The following is a 17,807-nucleotide window of genomic DNA, read 5'->3' as shown; positions in this document are numbered from 1 at the left end:
ATAAAATAATTGTGAATCTGTGTAGTCTAACTGGTAGCCATTTGAGTCGGGGTAGGGGTTTGATTAATTATCTTTCGTTTTTTGAATTGTGTTTTGTAGTAATGCTCTGTTTCTATTACTAATTTTGTAATGGTCAGGGTCTGTTTGTTCTACGTTTTTGGTTGGTTTATATGGGTTGTCCAATTTGCCTTTTTGTAATGGTCCTTTTCTGTATCTTGTGTCGATATCGTGGTCTTCTCTACCTTTGTTTAATTTGTCTATTTAAGTTTTCTTTAGCGTGTTCAAGGCATGTTGTCCTGCGTATAAAAATATGTGAGCGGGCGTTTGTCCCGTGGTGTCATGTCTTGTTCTGTGATTGTAAGTATAAAGTATAGCTTCTATTTTACTTAGGTCTGTTTCAGTATTTTTCATAGTATTGATTATTCTTATTTTTTCGTTAATGGTCTTATGAAAACGTTCTATATCTGCTACTACTGTTTTTGTGGTATTTAGCTGTAGTTCTACTCCTTCTGTTTCTAACCATTCTTTTAATGCTAGACTTTAAAATGCACCATCTCTGTCTGCTTTTAATAGCTTCGGTTTTCCTAATTGATTAAATATGCGCATCACGGCGTTCTTGCATTCTATCCATTCCTTGGTTTTTATCTGCTCTAGTGTAGCGAATTTTGAATAAGTGTCTATGCAGCTCAAATAGTGTTTGCCTTCGGCTGAATAAATATCTATAACGAATTTGTCTCTACAGCATTCTATACTTGGCGTGAGTTTAAATGGGACTTTGGTATTTCTATGCTCTGACTTTGCTAGATTACAAACTTGACATTCGTTTATAATGTTTTGGATTAGTAGTTGGCTATTTGGAAAAAAGTAGTTTTCACTAAATAATTTCTTAGTTTTCTGGATTCGTGGGTGCAATAACTTTTCATGGGATTGAATAATTAATTCCTTAAATTCTGCATATGATTTAATGTTTTGTAGTAAAGTTAGGCTTCTAATTACCTTTGTGGTGCTTCGGTTGATAATTTCTTTATGGGCTGCCTGTATTGTTTCAAAATCAGCGTCGCTGTCTATGTATAAAGCACTGTGGTTGTTTACGAAGTAATCTATCGAATACTGCTTGGCTTTTTTATGAGTGAGTGTTTCGTACGAAATATGAATGATCTTTTTCTTATAATAATTCTCCTGTTTTACTTTTTCTGGTCCCTTAGTGAAAATGACTTGTCTATTGTAATTATTTACCGCTTTTTCTGTTAGGGAAATTAAATTCTGGTTGTCTTCTTGGGCGCTGTGCTGTGTAGCTTCAGTAAAGAACTCTTCCTCTATAGTAATCCTGGATAGGGCACATCTGCTACATGATTTTCTTTGCCTTTGACGTATTTAATATCGAAGTCGTATTCTGCTAGTCTAAATTTCCACCTTGTTAATTTAGCGTTGGGCTCCTTCATCTTGTGCAACCAGCACAACGGTTGGCGATCACTTGCTATTTCAAAATGTCGACCTAGCAAATAGTGTCTAAACGTTTTCGTTGCCCAAACAATAGCTAGTAGTTCTTTTTCAATCGTACTGTAGTTTGTTTCATGGTCGTTAAGTGTTCTGCTAATATAACTTATGACCATCTTGAGAAAGTACTGCTCCTAGAGCTACATTACTAGCGTCTGTTGTGAGTACAAATTTTTTCTTGAAGTCTGGTGATCGAAGTATGGGATCGTTAGAAATAAGGAGTTTTAACCTTTTGAATGCCTCAATATATTCCGGGTTTTTACTATCTACTTTTTTGTCCTTTTTAAGACATGTTGTTAGGGGTTTTGCAATCTGTGCGAAATGGGGTATGAGCTTTCTATAAAAACCTGTGAGTCCTAAAAATGATTTTATCTCCTTCGGCTTAGTTGGAAGGGTTAATTTTCTATTGATCGTAGTTTTTCCGGGTTAGGTCTTATACCTTCTGGAGAAACCATATGTCCTAAGAAATATGTGTCGTGTTTTAAAAACTCGCATTTATCTAATTGGAGTTTTAGATTAGCATTAGATAATGCTTGAAAGACTGCTCTAAGGGATTGAAGATGTTCCTCTAAGGAAGCTGAAAATACAATAATGTCGTCTAAGTATACCATACAGATTTTATTTAATAGTGGACGAAGTACATCGTTCATACATCGTTGGAAGGTAGCTGGGGCGTTTTTCGGGTATACTCGTAATGCCCTGTCTTAGTTGTGAAGGCTGTTTTGGGGATAGACTCGAGGTCCATTTCTATTTGGTGAAACCCTTTGATTAAGTCAATTGTAATAAAATAGTTGCATCCGCCTAACTTACTTAAGATTTCGTCCATATTTGGCATTGGGTATTTGTCTGCTATTGTTATTTCATTGAGGTTACGGTAGTCTATGGCTATTCTGTATTTCTTCTGTCCGAAAGTGTCTGTTGTCTTGGGTACTACTACAATGGGGCTACAATAAGGAGAATTGCTTTCTCGGATTATTCCATGATCTAACATTTCTTTTATTTGGTTTTCTACTTCCGTATCTAGCCCGAGTGCGTATCCGTAAGGCTTTCTGTATACTGGGTCATAATGGGATGTTCTAATAGTGTGTTTTACGTTATTAGTGAATGTGAGCTGGTCTCCCTTCTTATATTGAAGGAGGGTTATTTTAGGAGGGTTATCAATTTTGCTTTTTCTTCGGAATTTAAGTGGTCTAGCCTAAAGGAATTATCTGTGTATCTTGAATATGTATTTCTTCTGAAGGAAGGAAGGCATCGATCATTTCGTGCACGTGTCCGTATATTGTAACTGTACGGGGTCCGTAATTTACTGATATGGTTCCCTCGTCAAGTAATTGTCGCCCTAAAATCAAGTCGTATTTAGTTGAAAAAGGATATATCAAAAAATCGTATGGTTTAGGGAAAAGATTATTTTTGGGTAACGTTACTTTCTTTTGTGCAATGAACTGGCCATTAATTGAGTTTATTTTCTTTGCTATCTCTTGGATTGGTAATTTGAAAAAATTTTGAGTGGCCATATTTACTGTTGAGCCTGTGTTTAATAATTATGAATTGGCTTGTTCCGAGGCTTGGGGCCGAAAATTCTCATCCGTTTCAGCTTCTATTATTAATTTCATAGGAGGTTCAGTTGGCTCTTCTCGTGCCTCTGCCGTCTCTTGTATGTCAACCGGATGTTGTTGTGGGGGGTCGTAAGGCATGTAATAAATCGGGATGTTGTTGAGGGGCGCCCCGTTAGGCATGTAAAGATCGAAAGGATATTGGGGATGACTCCCGTAATGCATGTACGGATTGAACTGTGCCTCATCAAAACTCATACGTGATTGTCCACTGTCAGACGGTCGTTGTCTCTTTAGTGCTGGTCTACCGGTCGTTATATTTTCTCTTGTATTTAGTGCGTTTGAATAACTAAGTCCTGGTCAGTTCTGGTCAAATGTATGTTGACGATTCAATGGTCTAGGTTGAGCAATAACAGATACGTTAGGTTGAGGGTGAAGTTGACGGTATTGGTATTGGGAAAACGGATTAGGGTTAGTTCTGGGTAATTGAGGTGGTATATATGAAATTGGTTGGCGCATTGGTTGATACATGGCGTTGTATGATGGTTGGAATGGTGTTGTATGATTATAGTAGTTAGTTGTTTGTCTGTGAGTTGCATTGTTAGGTGATTTAATGGGATTTGAGACTGGCTTTGTATTGTTCTTGTATGTACTAGCTATTTCATAAATTCCCTTTTCTTGCAATATATTTATTAATGATCTTAAATTCGGAATTTCGCATTTAATTATTCTTAACTGTATGTGAGTTGGTAAGTTGGTAAGTTCCAGGTGGTGAAGTTCGTAACTCCTAGTGTGCGGATGACATCTCCCGCGATGTTGCGCTCAATGTGTCCGAAGATGGTAGGCTTCTGCCGTTCGTCGGTCGTTTGATATAGTGCCAGGATGAAATCGATGCGGCTGATGAACGTATACAGGGTCTGTGGGTCCCCGTTGAAGTGTTCGACTCCATTTATTTGTCGTTCGACTTGAATCATGTTCGAGTCGGACAGCATTATAGGGCTTTGTGCTGCTACTACCATTTTTTTTTATTAGAGTACAAAATTGTTGGTTTTTTTTTTTAATGTTTATAGTTGCTGATGTTTCGTGAGTAGCGCTTATTTCATAACTTTATTATTATTATTTTTATTAATGTATTGTATAGTTTTAGTTTATTTTTAATTTATTCAAACTTTATATCTTCAGTTTTTTTTTGTTCATTTAAATTTTATTCACTCTTATTGATTTTTCACTTATGTATATATATATATAAACCAAATACTTGGGAGGAGATAGTTTTTAAAGTTCTAGGAGAATGTCTACAAAAACAACAATGCGGTTAGATGACCCAGCTGTAAAAGCCTTTAATTTAATAGCAAAAGTTTAATTTGCCCAACCAGATTATAACAAAAAATTCACTTTGACAACAGACGCATCAGATGTAGCTTTCAGAGCGGTTTTATCACAGGATCAATTACTTTCATACCTATAACTTTAAATAAAACCAAACAACTTTACGCCACAAATAAAAAAGAATTGTTAGCCATAGATGATTAAGAATGGATAGATAGATAGAATGAATAGATTAAAAATGTCAGAATTTATTTATATGAAGTAATTAATACAGAAATACAAACAGGTCATCAATCTTTATCTTTTACAATCTCGGATAAAAACCCGAAGGTAGAAATGAAAATATGGTATTCTTTCATAGAGAGTTTCACCCCAAAAATAATAAATAAACCCGGACAGCATATGACGTAGCTGACGCATTGTCTCAAATAAAAAAAATAATAATATTACAAGCAGCGATATAGAACAATCAAGCTCAGATCAAAATACACAGCATTCTGCTGAAAGTAGTTTTGAAAATGTAATACAAGAGACCCGAAAACCGTTAAATCAGTTTCAACAACAACTGTTATTAACAAAGGGGAGGTATACAATACATGAGTCATTGAGAGTTTTTGATAAGACACGACATATAATCGAAAAATCTGAATTCTTTAAATTAGAAACAGCATTTCTTGATTATATTGTTTCTCACAATGAAATTAAAACAGATCCTTTTTATACGAATATGATACGCTAGAAAATGCAGTGGGAATATTAAGGTAATATCTACTATCAAACGTAACGGTAGGAATTCATTGCACTTTAGAAGATCTTTATATCATATTCAATTTATATTCAATTACCTTAAAAAATAATTTTACTAACAAATTTCATTTTACTAAAATATTTCGGCAAGACGTAGAGATTAATGAAGATAAAGCTATCATAATAGAAGAAACACATAGTCGAGCTCATAAGGGACTAGACGAAAATTTCAAAGAAATCAATAGATTATTTTATTATTATATTATTATATATTATCTACTTATATATTATAATTACAATAATTAAATGTTTGCAATATTTATAAGTGAAAAAATATATAATTTTTTTTTATTTCACTAAATGATTACAAAATTTTTATTTGACAAGAACACCCACCTTTTACAATTAGGTATCAAACTGAACTCTGATAATTATTCTGATTTGATTAACTTTAGGGTTCTGATCGTGAAGAAAAAAAGCTGTGCGTTTCTCTTGGATTCAAGTGCATTCGCTCTTGGATACAATCTATAAGGTATAGATTCTTATATACCTTATTGGTATCTTTATGGAATACTTGGTAATCAAATATGTAGAACTTATCGAATATTTGCTCGGTTATAATTATGTTCATCTGGGTACGGAACAATTTGAAATATTGGAACTTTAGTGACTTCGCTAGGAACATGGGAAATAATCAAAATTTCGTTTGTGTCTGTTTTAAACCAAGTTGACGTTTTTATAAGCATTCTTTCCGAATTTACGTGTTTTAAATAATCATGTTTTAGTTACTTTGGATTGAAGATTCCCAGTCTAGTTAATTGCATACCCAATTCTTTGTCTTCTATGTATTCTGTAAATTGCTCTACGTTGAATATCAGTACTGCAATTTGTTGGTGTTGTTCTTTTTCTGCTTTGAGCTTATTAATTATATCTATGCCACTATTGATTATATCTATAATCGTGTTTAGGTCATGAGTTTTTACAGAGTCTTCTGACATGTTGTTTATTCTTTCTTCCAACTCTTCTCTGTTGTCTTCATCTAATGTACCAAATAAGTATTTGTATGTGTCGGGTTAAGAATATCAGAGGCCTCGCCGTCCGTCCGTCCGTCCATATCAGCGTCGCTCAAATCTCTTTTTACTATATAATTTTATGCAGCTGTGCGCAGTCAACGAGTCCACTTGCGTCTGCTTTGGCTTCTCCACGATTAATGCCCTCACTCCAGTTTCGTGCAGCCTGCTTTGTCTCTTCTCAATTTTTGGCATTCCCTTTTCATTATATAGTTTTCCCTTTCTAACCAAGCAGCGCAAGTGGCCACGTTCAGCAACAGCTCTATCGCTCTCGTTTTTGCAAAATCCCGTTCATAGATAATTCATCTATTCATCCTCACACATTGACAATAAATAGGAACACGCATAATAGCAAAGGGAACATGGAGAAGAAGTAAACGGCGACTACACGCATTCATTATTTTCGCCACGTGTTCATAAATAGGAACACGCATAATAGCAAAGGGAACATGGAGAAGAAGTAAACAGCGACTACACGCATACTCATTATTTTCGCCACGACACGGCCATTCTGACATTTACACGTCCTCGTGTAAGCTTTTGATACCGAGATACCAAGATATCAAGATCACATACTTTCATCACTATTCAATAACATTTAATTTCATTAGTTTGACTTTATTAGGTGTATTTCTTAAATCTTAATTCTGTGAAGAAACAAAACAGCTCTTATTTCACTGTTGCTGGGATAACTTATTCTATTTTCATATTCAGTTCCATTGATCAGTAATACATCAGCTCACAACTTATCTTAACATTATCATTTATCGATTTCTATATATCGATCTTCCACCAGTTCACACACACTTGATTATTAATTCAATCCAAACTCGTCGTCTCTCCTGGACGGATAACTCACAATTCATCGCCTCACCTGACGGATAACTCACAATTCATCGTCTCACCTAGACGGATAACTCACAATTCATCGTCTCACCTAGACGGATAACTCACAATTCATCGTCTCACCTAGACGGATATCTCTCGTTCACAAAAGAACTCATTGGCGGGCTTTTCTTTTCATTAAACTGTTTCTATATTTCAGCTATTGCTCTACATTTTCGTTTAACTCATTCGGGATTTCTGCATCCGGCATTTTACGTATATCTTCATGGCAATACTTGAACGATCGGTTACTCGTCAACGACTTTAGTGTATACCTGTCACCCTCTAATACTTCAGTTACCAAAAACGGTCCTCTGAATTTCGGATCTAACTTAGTTTGGTGTCTTTCTTCATTCCTCAATAGCACATAGTCACCTACGTGGTGTTTGTCAACGGCTGCCCTACTGCTATCAAATCGGGATTTGTCGTAAGACGCTAAGGAATTCATATTTTCTGTCGCATGAGCTCTAACAGTTGCCAAATCTATTTCACATTCGGTTTCACATGGGGGAACTAATCCAAGGGGTCGAGCCTGTTTACCAATTAACATTTCTAACGGACTTGCCTCAGTGGCACGAGAAATTGTACAATTCAGTGCAAGTTGGACTTCGCCAAGTGCGTCCTGCCACGATCGTTGACTTGATTCTACCACTGACAACAAATTTTTCAGTGTTTCCATCACCCGTTCCACTTGCCCATTTGCACGGCTCATTCCCGTAGCAATCAAGTGAAGTTCAATTTTCTGCGATACGCAAAACTCTGAAAACTTAGAGCTAGTAAAACATCTGCCCTGGTCGGCGATGATGCGATCTGGTACTCCAAATAAGGATATGGAAGATTTCATAGCATTAACACAGCTTTCGGCATCTATCTTTAAGGTGTGATACAGATAAACAAACTTTGTATAGGCATCGATCTGAACAATGACATACTCCTTCAAATCGCTCTTGCCACTTAATTTCCCCGTTATATCTATGTGGATGGTGTGCCACGGTATACTTGTCTTCGGAATGAAATGAAGTTCCGCCTGAACCTTCCCGGAAGATGATTTCACTGATCTACAAGTTATGCAGTTTGAAACAAATTTTCGAACATACTTGTTCATTTTAGCGAACCAATAATACTGGTACACTTTATCAAGTGTCTTTTGCCACCCTAAATGCATTATCGACTCGTGTACCTGGTTAATTACTGACCATTTGAAAGCTCTGGGTACAACTGGTAAATAACTTGTTCTACCTCGTCTTTGGACCTTGCGATATAATACACCTTTTCGCAAATCATACGTTTTGGCCAAGTTTTCGGCCAATTCATCTGACTCCAATTTGTTAACAATTTCTATTATCTCAAGGTCTAACCGTTGCTCAGCAAGAAGCCAAGTACTTGAAATTTCAGACAGATTTACTCGTTTTTCGGGAATCTTGTTTATTGACAAAATGTGTTCGGGTGATATAGGATTTCTTGATAGGAAATCCACATGAGCCATACGCTTACCAGTCTAGTTAATTGCATACCCAATTCTTTGTCTTCTATGTATTCTGTAAATTGCTCTACGTTGAATATCAGTACTGCAATTTGTTGGTGTTGTTCTTTTTCTGCTTTGAGCTTATTAATTATATCTATGCCACTATTGATTATATCTATAATCGTGTTTAGGTCATGAGTTTTTACAGAGTCTTCTGACATGTTGTTTATTCTTTCTTCCAACTCTTCTCTGTTGTCTTCATCTAATGTACCAAATAAGTATTTGTATGTGTCGGGTTAAGAATATCAGAGGCCTCGCCGTCCGTCCGTCCGTCCATATCAGCGTCGCTCAAATCTCTTTTTACTATATAATTTTATGCAGCTGTGCGCAGTCAACGAGTCCACTTGCGTCTGCTTTGGCTTCTCCACGATTAATGCCCTCACTCCAGTTTCGTGCAGCCCTCTTTGTCTCTTCTCAATTTTTGGCATTCCCTTTTCATTATATAGTTTTCCCTTTCTAACCAAGCAGCGCAAGTGGCCACGTTCAGCAACAGCTCTATCGCTCTCGTTTTTGCAAAATCCCGTTCATAGATAATTCATCTATTCATCCTCACACATTGACAATAAATAGGAACACGCATAATAGCAAAGGGAACATGGAGAAGAAGTAAACGGCGACTACACGCATTCATTATTTTCGCCACGTGTTCATAAATAGGAACACGCATAATAGCAAAGGGAACATGGAGAAGAAGTAAACAGCGACTACACGCATACTCATTATTTTCGCCACGACACGGCCATTCTGACATTTACACGTCCTCGTGTAAGCTTTTGATACCGAGATACCAAGATATCAAGATCACATACTTTCATCACTATTCAATAACATTTAATTTCATTAGTTTGACTTTATTAGGTGTATTTCTTAAATCTTAATTCTGTGAAGAAACAAAACAGCTCTTATTTCACTGTTGCTGGGATAACTTATTCTATTTTCATATTCAGTTCCATTGATCAGTAATACATCAGCTCACAACTTATCTTAACATTATCATTTATCGATTTCTATATATCGATCTTCCACCAGTTCACACACACTTGATTATTAATTCAATCCAAACTCGTCGTCTCTCCTGGACGGATAACTCACAATTCATCGCCTCACCTGACGGATAACTCACAATTCATCGTCTCACCTAGACGGATAACTCACAATTCATCGTCTCACCTAGACGGATAACTCACAATTCATCGTCTCACCTAGACGGATATCTCTCGTTCACAAAAGAACTCATTGGCGGGCTTTTCTTTTCATTAAACTGTTTCTATATTTCAGCTATTGCTCTACATTTTCGTTTAACTCATTCGGGATTTCTGCATCCGGCATTTTACGTATATCTTCATGGCAATACTTGAACGATCGGTTACTCGTCAACGACTTTAGTGTATACCTGTCACCCTCTAATACTTCAGTTACCAAAAACGGTCCTCTGAATTTCGGATCTAACTTAGTTTGGTGTCTTTCTTCATTCCTCAATAGCACATAGTCACCTACGTGGTGTTTGTCAACGGCTGCCCTACTGCTATCAAATCGGGATTTGTCGTAAGACGCTAAGGAATTCATATTTTCTGTCGCATGAGCTCTAACAGTTGCCAAATCTATTTCACATTCGGTTTCACATGGGGGAACTAATCCAAGGGGTCGAGCCTGTTTACCAATTAACATTTCTAACGGACTTGCCTCAGTGGCACGAGAAATTGTACAATTCAGTGCAAGTTGGACTTCGCCAAGTGCGTCCTGCCACGATCGTTGACTTGATTCTACCACTGACAACAAATTTTTCAGTGTTTCCATCACCCGTTCCACTTGCCCATTTGCACGGCTCATTCCCGTAGCAATCAAGTGAAGTTCAATTTTCTGCGATACGCAAAACTCTGAAAACTTAGAGCTAGTAAAACATCTGCCCTGGTCGGCGATGATGCGATCTGGTACTCCAAATAAGGATATGGAAGATTTCATAGCATTAACACAGCTTTCGGCATCTATCTTTAAGGTGTGATACAGATAAACAAACTTTGTATAGGCATCGATCTGAACAATGACATACTCCTTCAAATCGCTCTTGCCACTTAATTTCCCCGTTATATCTATGTGGATGGTGTGCCACGGTATACTTGTCTTCGGAATGAAATGAAGTTCCGCCTGAACCTTCCCGGAAGATGATTTCACTGATCTACAAGTTATGCAGTTTGAAACAAATTTTCGAACATACTTGTTCATTTTAGCGAACCAATAATACTGGTACACTTTATCAAGTGTCTTTTGCCACCCTAAATGCATTATCGACTCGTGTACCTGGTTAATTACTGACCATTTGAAAGCTCTGGGTACAACTGGTAAATAACTTGTTCTACCTCGTCTTTGGACCTTGCGATATAATACACCTTTTCGCAAATCATACGTTTTGGCCAAGTTTTCGGCCAATTCATCTGACTCCAATTTGTTAACAATTTCTATTATCTCAAGGTCTAACCGTTGCTCAGCAAGAAGCCAAGTACTTGAAATTTCAGACAGATTTACTCGTTTTTCGGGAATCTTGTTTATTGACAAAATGTGTTCGGGTGATAAAGGATTTCTTGATAGGAAATCCACATGAGCCATACGCTTACCCTCTCTATACTGAATTTCGAAATTAAACGATTGTAAGTAGGCCCACCAGCGGTGAACTCTGGGGGTTAAATCTATTTTTGTGCGAGAAGCTTTTAATGAATTGCAGTCTGTATAGACAACGAACTCACGGCCAATTAGGTAATGGCGAAAATGTTTAACGGCTTTTACCACTGCCAAGGTTTCCAGCTCGTAGGAGTGATATCTAGATTCAACAGAGGTAGTTGTTTTGCTGACGTATTCGATTACATGGGGCTTACTTTCTATACGGTGCAAAAGTATCACTCCATATCCACAGGCACTTGCATCAGTGTGCAACTCAATAGGATATTGCGGGTCGAAGATTACCAGAACAGGCTCATTTGTGAGGATCGTCACAACTTTAAGTCTGATCTCTTCCAGCTCAGCGCTCCATGTAATCTTGCCGCTACCAGACGAAAGTGAATACAATGGTTTCATAAGTTGGGAGAATCCAGGCACGAATTTGCGAAAGTAAGAGGCCAAGCCAATGAATTGTCTAACGCCGGAGACAGTTTGAGGAGGAGGCAAGGAGCTTAATGAAGCTATCTTTCGCACATTCGGACGAATTTATCCCGCTCGCACTTCATAGCCCAAATACTGAACCGTTGTTTTGAGAAAACTGCATTTAGCAAGGTTAAAGGTAAAACCAGCCTTTGTAAGAACATTCAAAACAGTTTTTCACCTTTCCAAAGCCAATTCCTTGGTTGGCGATACTACCATTATGTCGTCCATGTAAACGATTACAAAAGAGTTAGCAAGGTCACCAAGTGCATTTATGACTGCGCGCTGGAAAACAGATGGCGCATTTTTGAGGCCAAAAGGCATTGTAAGAAATTCAAATTGGCCGTCTGGGGTCACAAATGCAGTATATTCCACGGATTCAGGGTGAATCGGGATTTGGTGGAAACCACTTGCCATATCCAGGCATGTGAAATAATTTGCTCCGCGAAGTCTAGCAATTTGATCGCTGATAAGCGGCAAGGGGTATTTATCCGAAATCGTGTTCGAGTTTAGCTCTCTAAAATCAACACATAGACGGTCGGTTCCGTTCTTCTTTTTGACGAGCAACATGGGGCTAGCAAAGGGAGAGCAACTTGGGCGAACAATATTACATCTTATCAATTCGCTCACCTGCATTCGCACTCCTTTCCTTCTCTCTTAGGGGCTAAGTCTGTAAGGTCGGCGCTGAACAGTTTTAGTTGGATCAATCAAACGGATTTTCATTTCGCCTGTATTTACTCGAGTATGAGGTATCCCGTTGGTAAATGAAGTCGAGTGCTTTTCAAGTAACTCAATTAATTGAGCTTTCTCATTGTCGACTAATTCGGTGTCAATATCGGACAAAGTAAACGATCGCTCAGTAACGGAACAATTATTAACAGTTTTTGATTTTACAACTTTAAAATTATCGGATGTCAAAATTACATAAAAGCCTTGTTTAAGTATTTCTCGCCCTATCAGAATATCATTCCTCATTTGCTCGTTCGGGACTACATGAAATAATATTTCCATAATATTTTCGTTTATAGTGACTTCACTCAAGATTTGCAATGTACTGCACGCACTGCCACCACCAATGCCTTCTATCATTACAGTATTGTTTATACGTTTACCAGATAACTTACTGCTAATGTCGTCTTTAATAAGGGAGCACTCTGCACCGGAATCGAAACAAATTGGATAGATCTCACCTCGTTGATGCAAGCTTCCCTTTGGCTCAGTCACACAACATTGGTTAACAGTCTTCTGTTGAGTCACATCTTGTTTGGCTGCACTTCCGTTTTTCGGGCACTGGTTGGAGAAATGTCCCGGTTGGCCGCACCGATAGCACGTAACATTTGATTTTTCACGCTGCGGTTTCGCCTGTCTATCTTGTCGCATTTTACTTCGACATTCAGCAAATCGATGTCCCGGCTTTGAACAGAAGTGGCATACAACTGGCGATGCCTTACGGTTCTTCTGGTCAGGTCCAAGGTTGTCATCTCGAGCATGTCGCTTCTTGTCGAACGTAAACGCTTTTAACTCCGCCTGTAGCTTACTTCTGGTACGCACATTGGATGTGAAGAGGACGCGCTGCAAACGACTGTCAATGTTTGTCATATGCGCAAGAACAGTTGTAACGGCAATTTCTTCTATTTCCATATTCCGCCACTTTGTAGTCAGCGTCGTCACCAGCCGACTCGCATACACCGCGTAACATTCGGCGGCAGTCGGGCGGCTGTTGAGTAAATTTAAAAACGTAGCGGCCGGCGTCTCTTCGGTTTCAAAGCGCTGCAGAAATAATTCCTGGAACTCTTGCCAAGTCATACCTTAGTGCCATGATCAATTTACTTCCTTTAAGGGGGTGCTCAGTTAGAATTATATCGGTTGTTGAACACCACTTTGCTGCCTCTACGCATGCAGCATCAGGGTTAAATTTGGGTAGCTTAACATCATAACTAGGTTGCTGCTCACGTGCCGGCGTCACTTGCATGATTTTTACAAGTTCAGCCAAATTCCGATTTTGCATTTCCACTACTGCACGCCACTGATCCTCAGAAAATGCAGGGTGTGGCACAGATCCCACTTCTGATGTCGGGTTAAGAATATCAGAGGCCTCGCCGTCCGTCCGTCCGTCCATATCAGCGTCGCTCAAATCTCTTTTTACTATATAATTTTATGCAGCTGTGCGCAGTCAACGAGTCCACTTGCGTCTGCTTTGGCTTCTCCACGATTAATGCCCTCACTCCAGTTTCGTGCAGCCTGCTTTGTCTCTTCTCAATTTTTGGCATTCCCTTTTCATTATATAGTTTTCCCTTTCTAACCAAGCAGCGCAAGGGGCCACGTTCAGCAACAGCTCTATCGCTCTCGTTTTTGCAAAATCCCGTTCATAGATAATTCATCTATTCATCCTCACACATTGACAATAAATAGGAACACGCATAATAGCAAAGGGAACATGGAGAAGAAGTAAACGGCGACTACACGCATTCATTATTTTCGCCACGTGTTCATAAATAGGAACACGCATAATAGCAAAGGGAACATGGAGAAGAAGTAAACAGCGACTATACGCATACTCATTATTTTCGCCACGACACGGCCATTCTGACATTTACACATCCTCGTGTAAGCTTTTGATACCGAGATACCAAGATATCAAGATCACATACTTTCATCACTATTCAATAACATTTAATTTCATTAGTTTGACTTTATTAGGTGTATTTCTTAAATCTTAATTCTGTGAAGAAACAAAACAGCTCTTATTTCACTGTTGCTGGGATAACTTATTCTATTTTCATATTCAGTTCCATTGATCAGTAATACATCAGCTCACAACTTATCTTAACATTATCATTTATCGATTTCTATATATCGATCTTCCGCCAGTTCACACACACTTGATTATTAATTCAATCCAAACTCGTCGTCTCTCCTGGACGGATAACTCACAATTCATCGTCTCACCTGACGGATAACTCACAATTCATCGTCTCACCTAGACGGATAACTCACAATTCATCGTCTCACCTAGACGGATAACTCACAATTCATCGTCTCACCTAGACGGATATCTCTCGTTCACAAAAGAACTCATTGGCGGGCTTTTCTTTTCATTAAACTGTTTCTATATTTCAGCTATTGCTCTACATTCTCGTTTAACTCATTCGGGATTTCTGCATCCGGCATTTTACGTATATCTTCATGGCAATACTTGAACGATCGGTTACTCGTCAACGACTTTAGTGTATACCTGTCACCCTCTAATACTTCAGTTACCAAAAACGGTCCTCTGAATTTCGGATCTAACTTAGTTTGGTGTCTTTCTTCATTCCTCAATAGCACATAGTCACCTACGTGGTGTTTGTCAACGGCTGCCCTACTGCTATCAAATCGGGATTTGTCGTAAGACGCTAAGGAATTCATATTTTCTGTCGCATGAGCTCTAACAGTTGCCAAATCTATTTCACATTCGGTCTCACATGGGGGAACTTATCCAAGGGGTCGAGCCTGTTTACCAATTAACATTTCTAACGGACTTGCCTCAGTGGCACGAGAAATTGTACAATTCAGTGCAAGTTGGACTTCGCCAAGTGCGTCCTGCCACGATCGTTGACTTGATTCTACCACTGACAACAAATTTTTCAGTGTTTCCATCACCCGTTCCACTTGCCCATTTGCACGGCTCATTCCCGTAGCAATCAAGTGAAGTTCAACTTTCTGCGATACGCAAAACTCTGAAAACTTAGAGCTAGTAAAACATCTGCCCTGGTCGGCGATGATGCGATCTGGTACTCCAAATAAGGATATGGAAGATTTCATAGCATTAACACAGCTTTCGGCATCTATCTTTAAGGTGTGATACAGATAAACAAACTTTGTATAGGCATCGATCTGAACAATGACATACTCCTTCAAATCGCTCTTGCCACTTAATTTCCCCGTTATATCTATGTGGATGGTGTGCCACGGTATACTTGTCTTCGGAATGAAATGAAGTTCCGCCTGAACCTTCCCGGAAGATGATTTCACTGATCTACAAGTTATGCAGTTTGAAACAAATTTTCGAACATACTTGTTCATTTTAGCGAACCAATAATACTGGTACAATTTATCAAGTGTCTTTTGCCACCCTAAATGCATTATCGACTCGTGTACCTGGTTAATTACTGACCATTTGAAAGCTCTGGGTACAACTGGTAAATAACTTGTTCTACCTCGTCTTTGGACCTTGCGATATAATACACCTTTTCGCAAATCATACGTTTTGGCCAAGTTTTCGGCCAATTCATCTGACTCCAATTTGTTAACAATTTCTATTATCTCAAGGTCTAACCGTTGCTCAGCAAGAAGCCAAGTACTTGAAATTTCAGACAGATTTACTCGTTTTTCGGGAATCTTGTTTATTGACAAAATGTGTTCGGGTGATAAAGGATTTCTTGATAGGAAATCCACATGAGCCATACGCTTACCCTCTCTATACTGAATTTCGAAATTAAACGATTGTAAGTAGGCCCACCAGCGGTGAACTCTGGGGGTTAAATCTATTTTTGTGCGAGAAGCTTTTAATGAATTGCAGTCTGTATAGACAACGAACTCACGGCCAATTAGGTAATGGCGAAAATGTTTAACGGCTTTTACCACTGCCAAGGTTTCCAGCTCGTAGGAGTGATATCTAGATTCAACAGAGGTAGTTGTTTTGCTGAAGTATTCGATTACATGGGGCTTACTTTCTATACGGTGCAAAAGTATCGCTCCATATCCACAGGCACTTGCATCAGTGTGCAACTCAATAGGATATTGCGGGTCGAAGATTACCAGAACAGGCTCATTTGTGAGGATCGTCACAACTTTAAGTCTGATCTCTTCCAGCTCAGCGCTCCATGTAATCTTGCCGCTACCAGACGAAAGTGAATACAATGGTTTCATAAGTTGGGAGAATCCAGGCACGAATTTGCGAAAGTAAGAGGCCAAGCCAATGAATTGTCTAACGCCGGAGACAGTTTGAGGAGGAGGGAAGGAGCTTAATGAAGCTATCTTTCGCACATTCGGACGAATTTCTCCCGCTCGCACTTCATAGCCCAAATACTGAACCGTTGTTTTGAGAAAACTGCATTTAGCAAGGTTAAAGGTAAAACCAGCCTTTGTAAGAACATTCAAAACAGTTTTTCACCTTTCCAAAGCCAATTCCTTGGTTGGCGATACTACCATTATGTCGTCCATGTAAACGATTACAAAAGAGTTAGCAAGGTCACCAAGTGCATTTATGACTGCGCGCTGGAAAACAGATGGCGCATTTTTGAGGCTAAAAGGCATTGTAAGAAATTCAAATTGGCCGTCTGGGGTCACAAATGCAGTATATTCCACGGATTCAGGGTGAATCGGGATTTGGTGGAAACCACTTGCCATATCCAGGCATGTGAAATAATTTGCTCCGCGAAGTCTAGCAATTTGATCGCTGATAAGCGGCAAGGGGTATTTATCCGAAATCGTGTTCGAGTTTAGCTCTCTAAAATCAACACATAGACGGTCGGTTCCGTTCTTCTTTTTGACGAGCAACATGGGGCTAGCAAAGGGAGAGCAACTTGGGCGAACAATATTACATCTTATCAATTCGCTCACCTGCATTCGCACTACTTCTCTCTCTTCGGGGCTAAGTCTGTAAGGTCGGCGCTGAACAGTTTTAGTTGGATCAATCAAACGGATTTTCATTTCGCCTGTATTTACTCGAGTATGAGGTATCCCGTTGGTAAATGAAGTCGAGTGCTTTTCAAGTAACTCAATTAATTGAGCTTTCTCATTGTCGACTAATTCGGTGTCAATATCGGACAAAGTAAACGATCGCTCAGTAACGGAACAATTATTAACAGTTTTTGATTTTACAACTTTAAAATTATCGGATGTCAAAATTACATAAAAGCCTTGTTTAAGTATTTCTCGCCCTATCAGAATATCATTCCTCATTCGCTCGTTCGGGACTACATGAAATAATATTTCCATAATATTTTCGTTTATAGTGACTTCACTCAAGATTTGCAATGTACTGCACACACTGCCACCACCAATGCCTTCTATCATTACAGTATT

The 17,807-nt window shown here is 38.7% G+C and overlaps 1 protein-coding gene across 1 annotated transcript in view; it reads right to left on the bottom strand.

The window, feature by feature from the left end:
• Myo81F (Myosin 81F) overlaps window positions 1-17,807 on the bottom strand; it is a 1,965,857-nt gene that overhangs the window by 147,796 nt on the left and 1,800,254 nt on the right. The window lies entirely within an intron of this gene.

Source organism: Drosophila melanogaster, chromosome 3R (assembly GCF_000001215.4).
Source record: "Drosophila melanogaster chromosome 3R".
Lineage (NCBI taxonomy): Eukaryota > Metazoa > Arthropoda > Insecta > Diptera > Drosophilidae > Drosophila > Drosophila melanogaster.
Note: the sequence above shows the minus strand (reverse complement) of the source record. Positions and strands in the feature narration are given on the sequence as shown.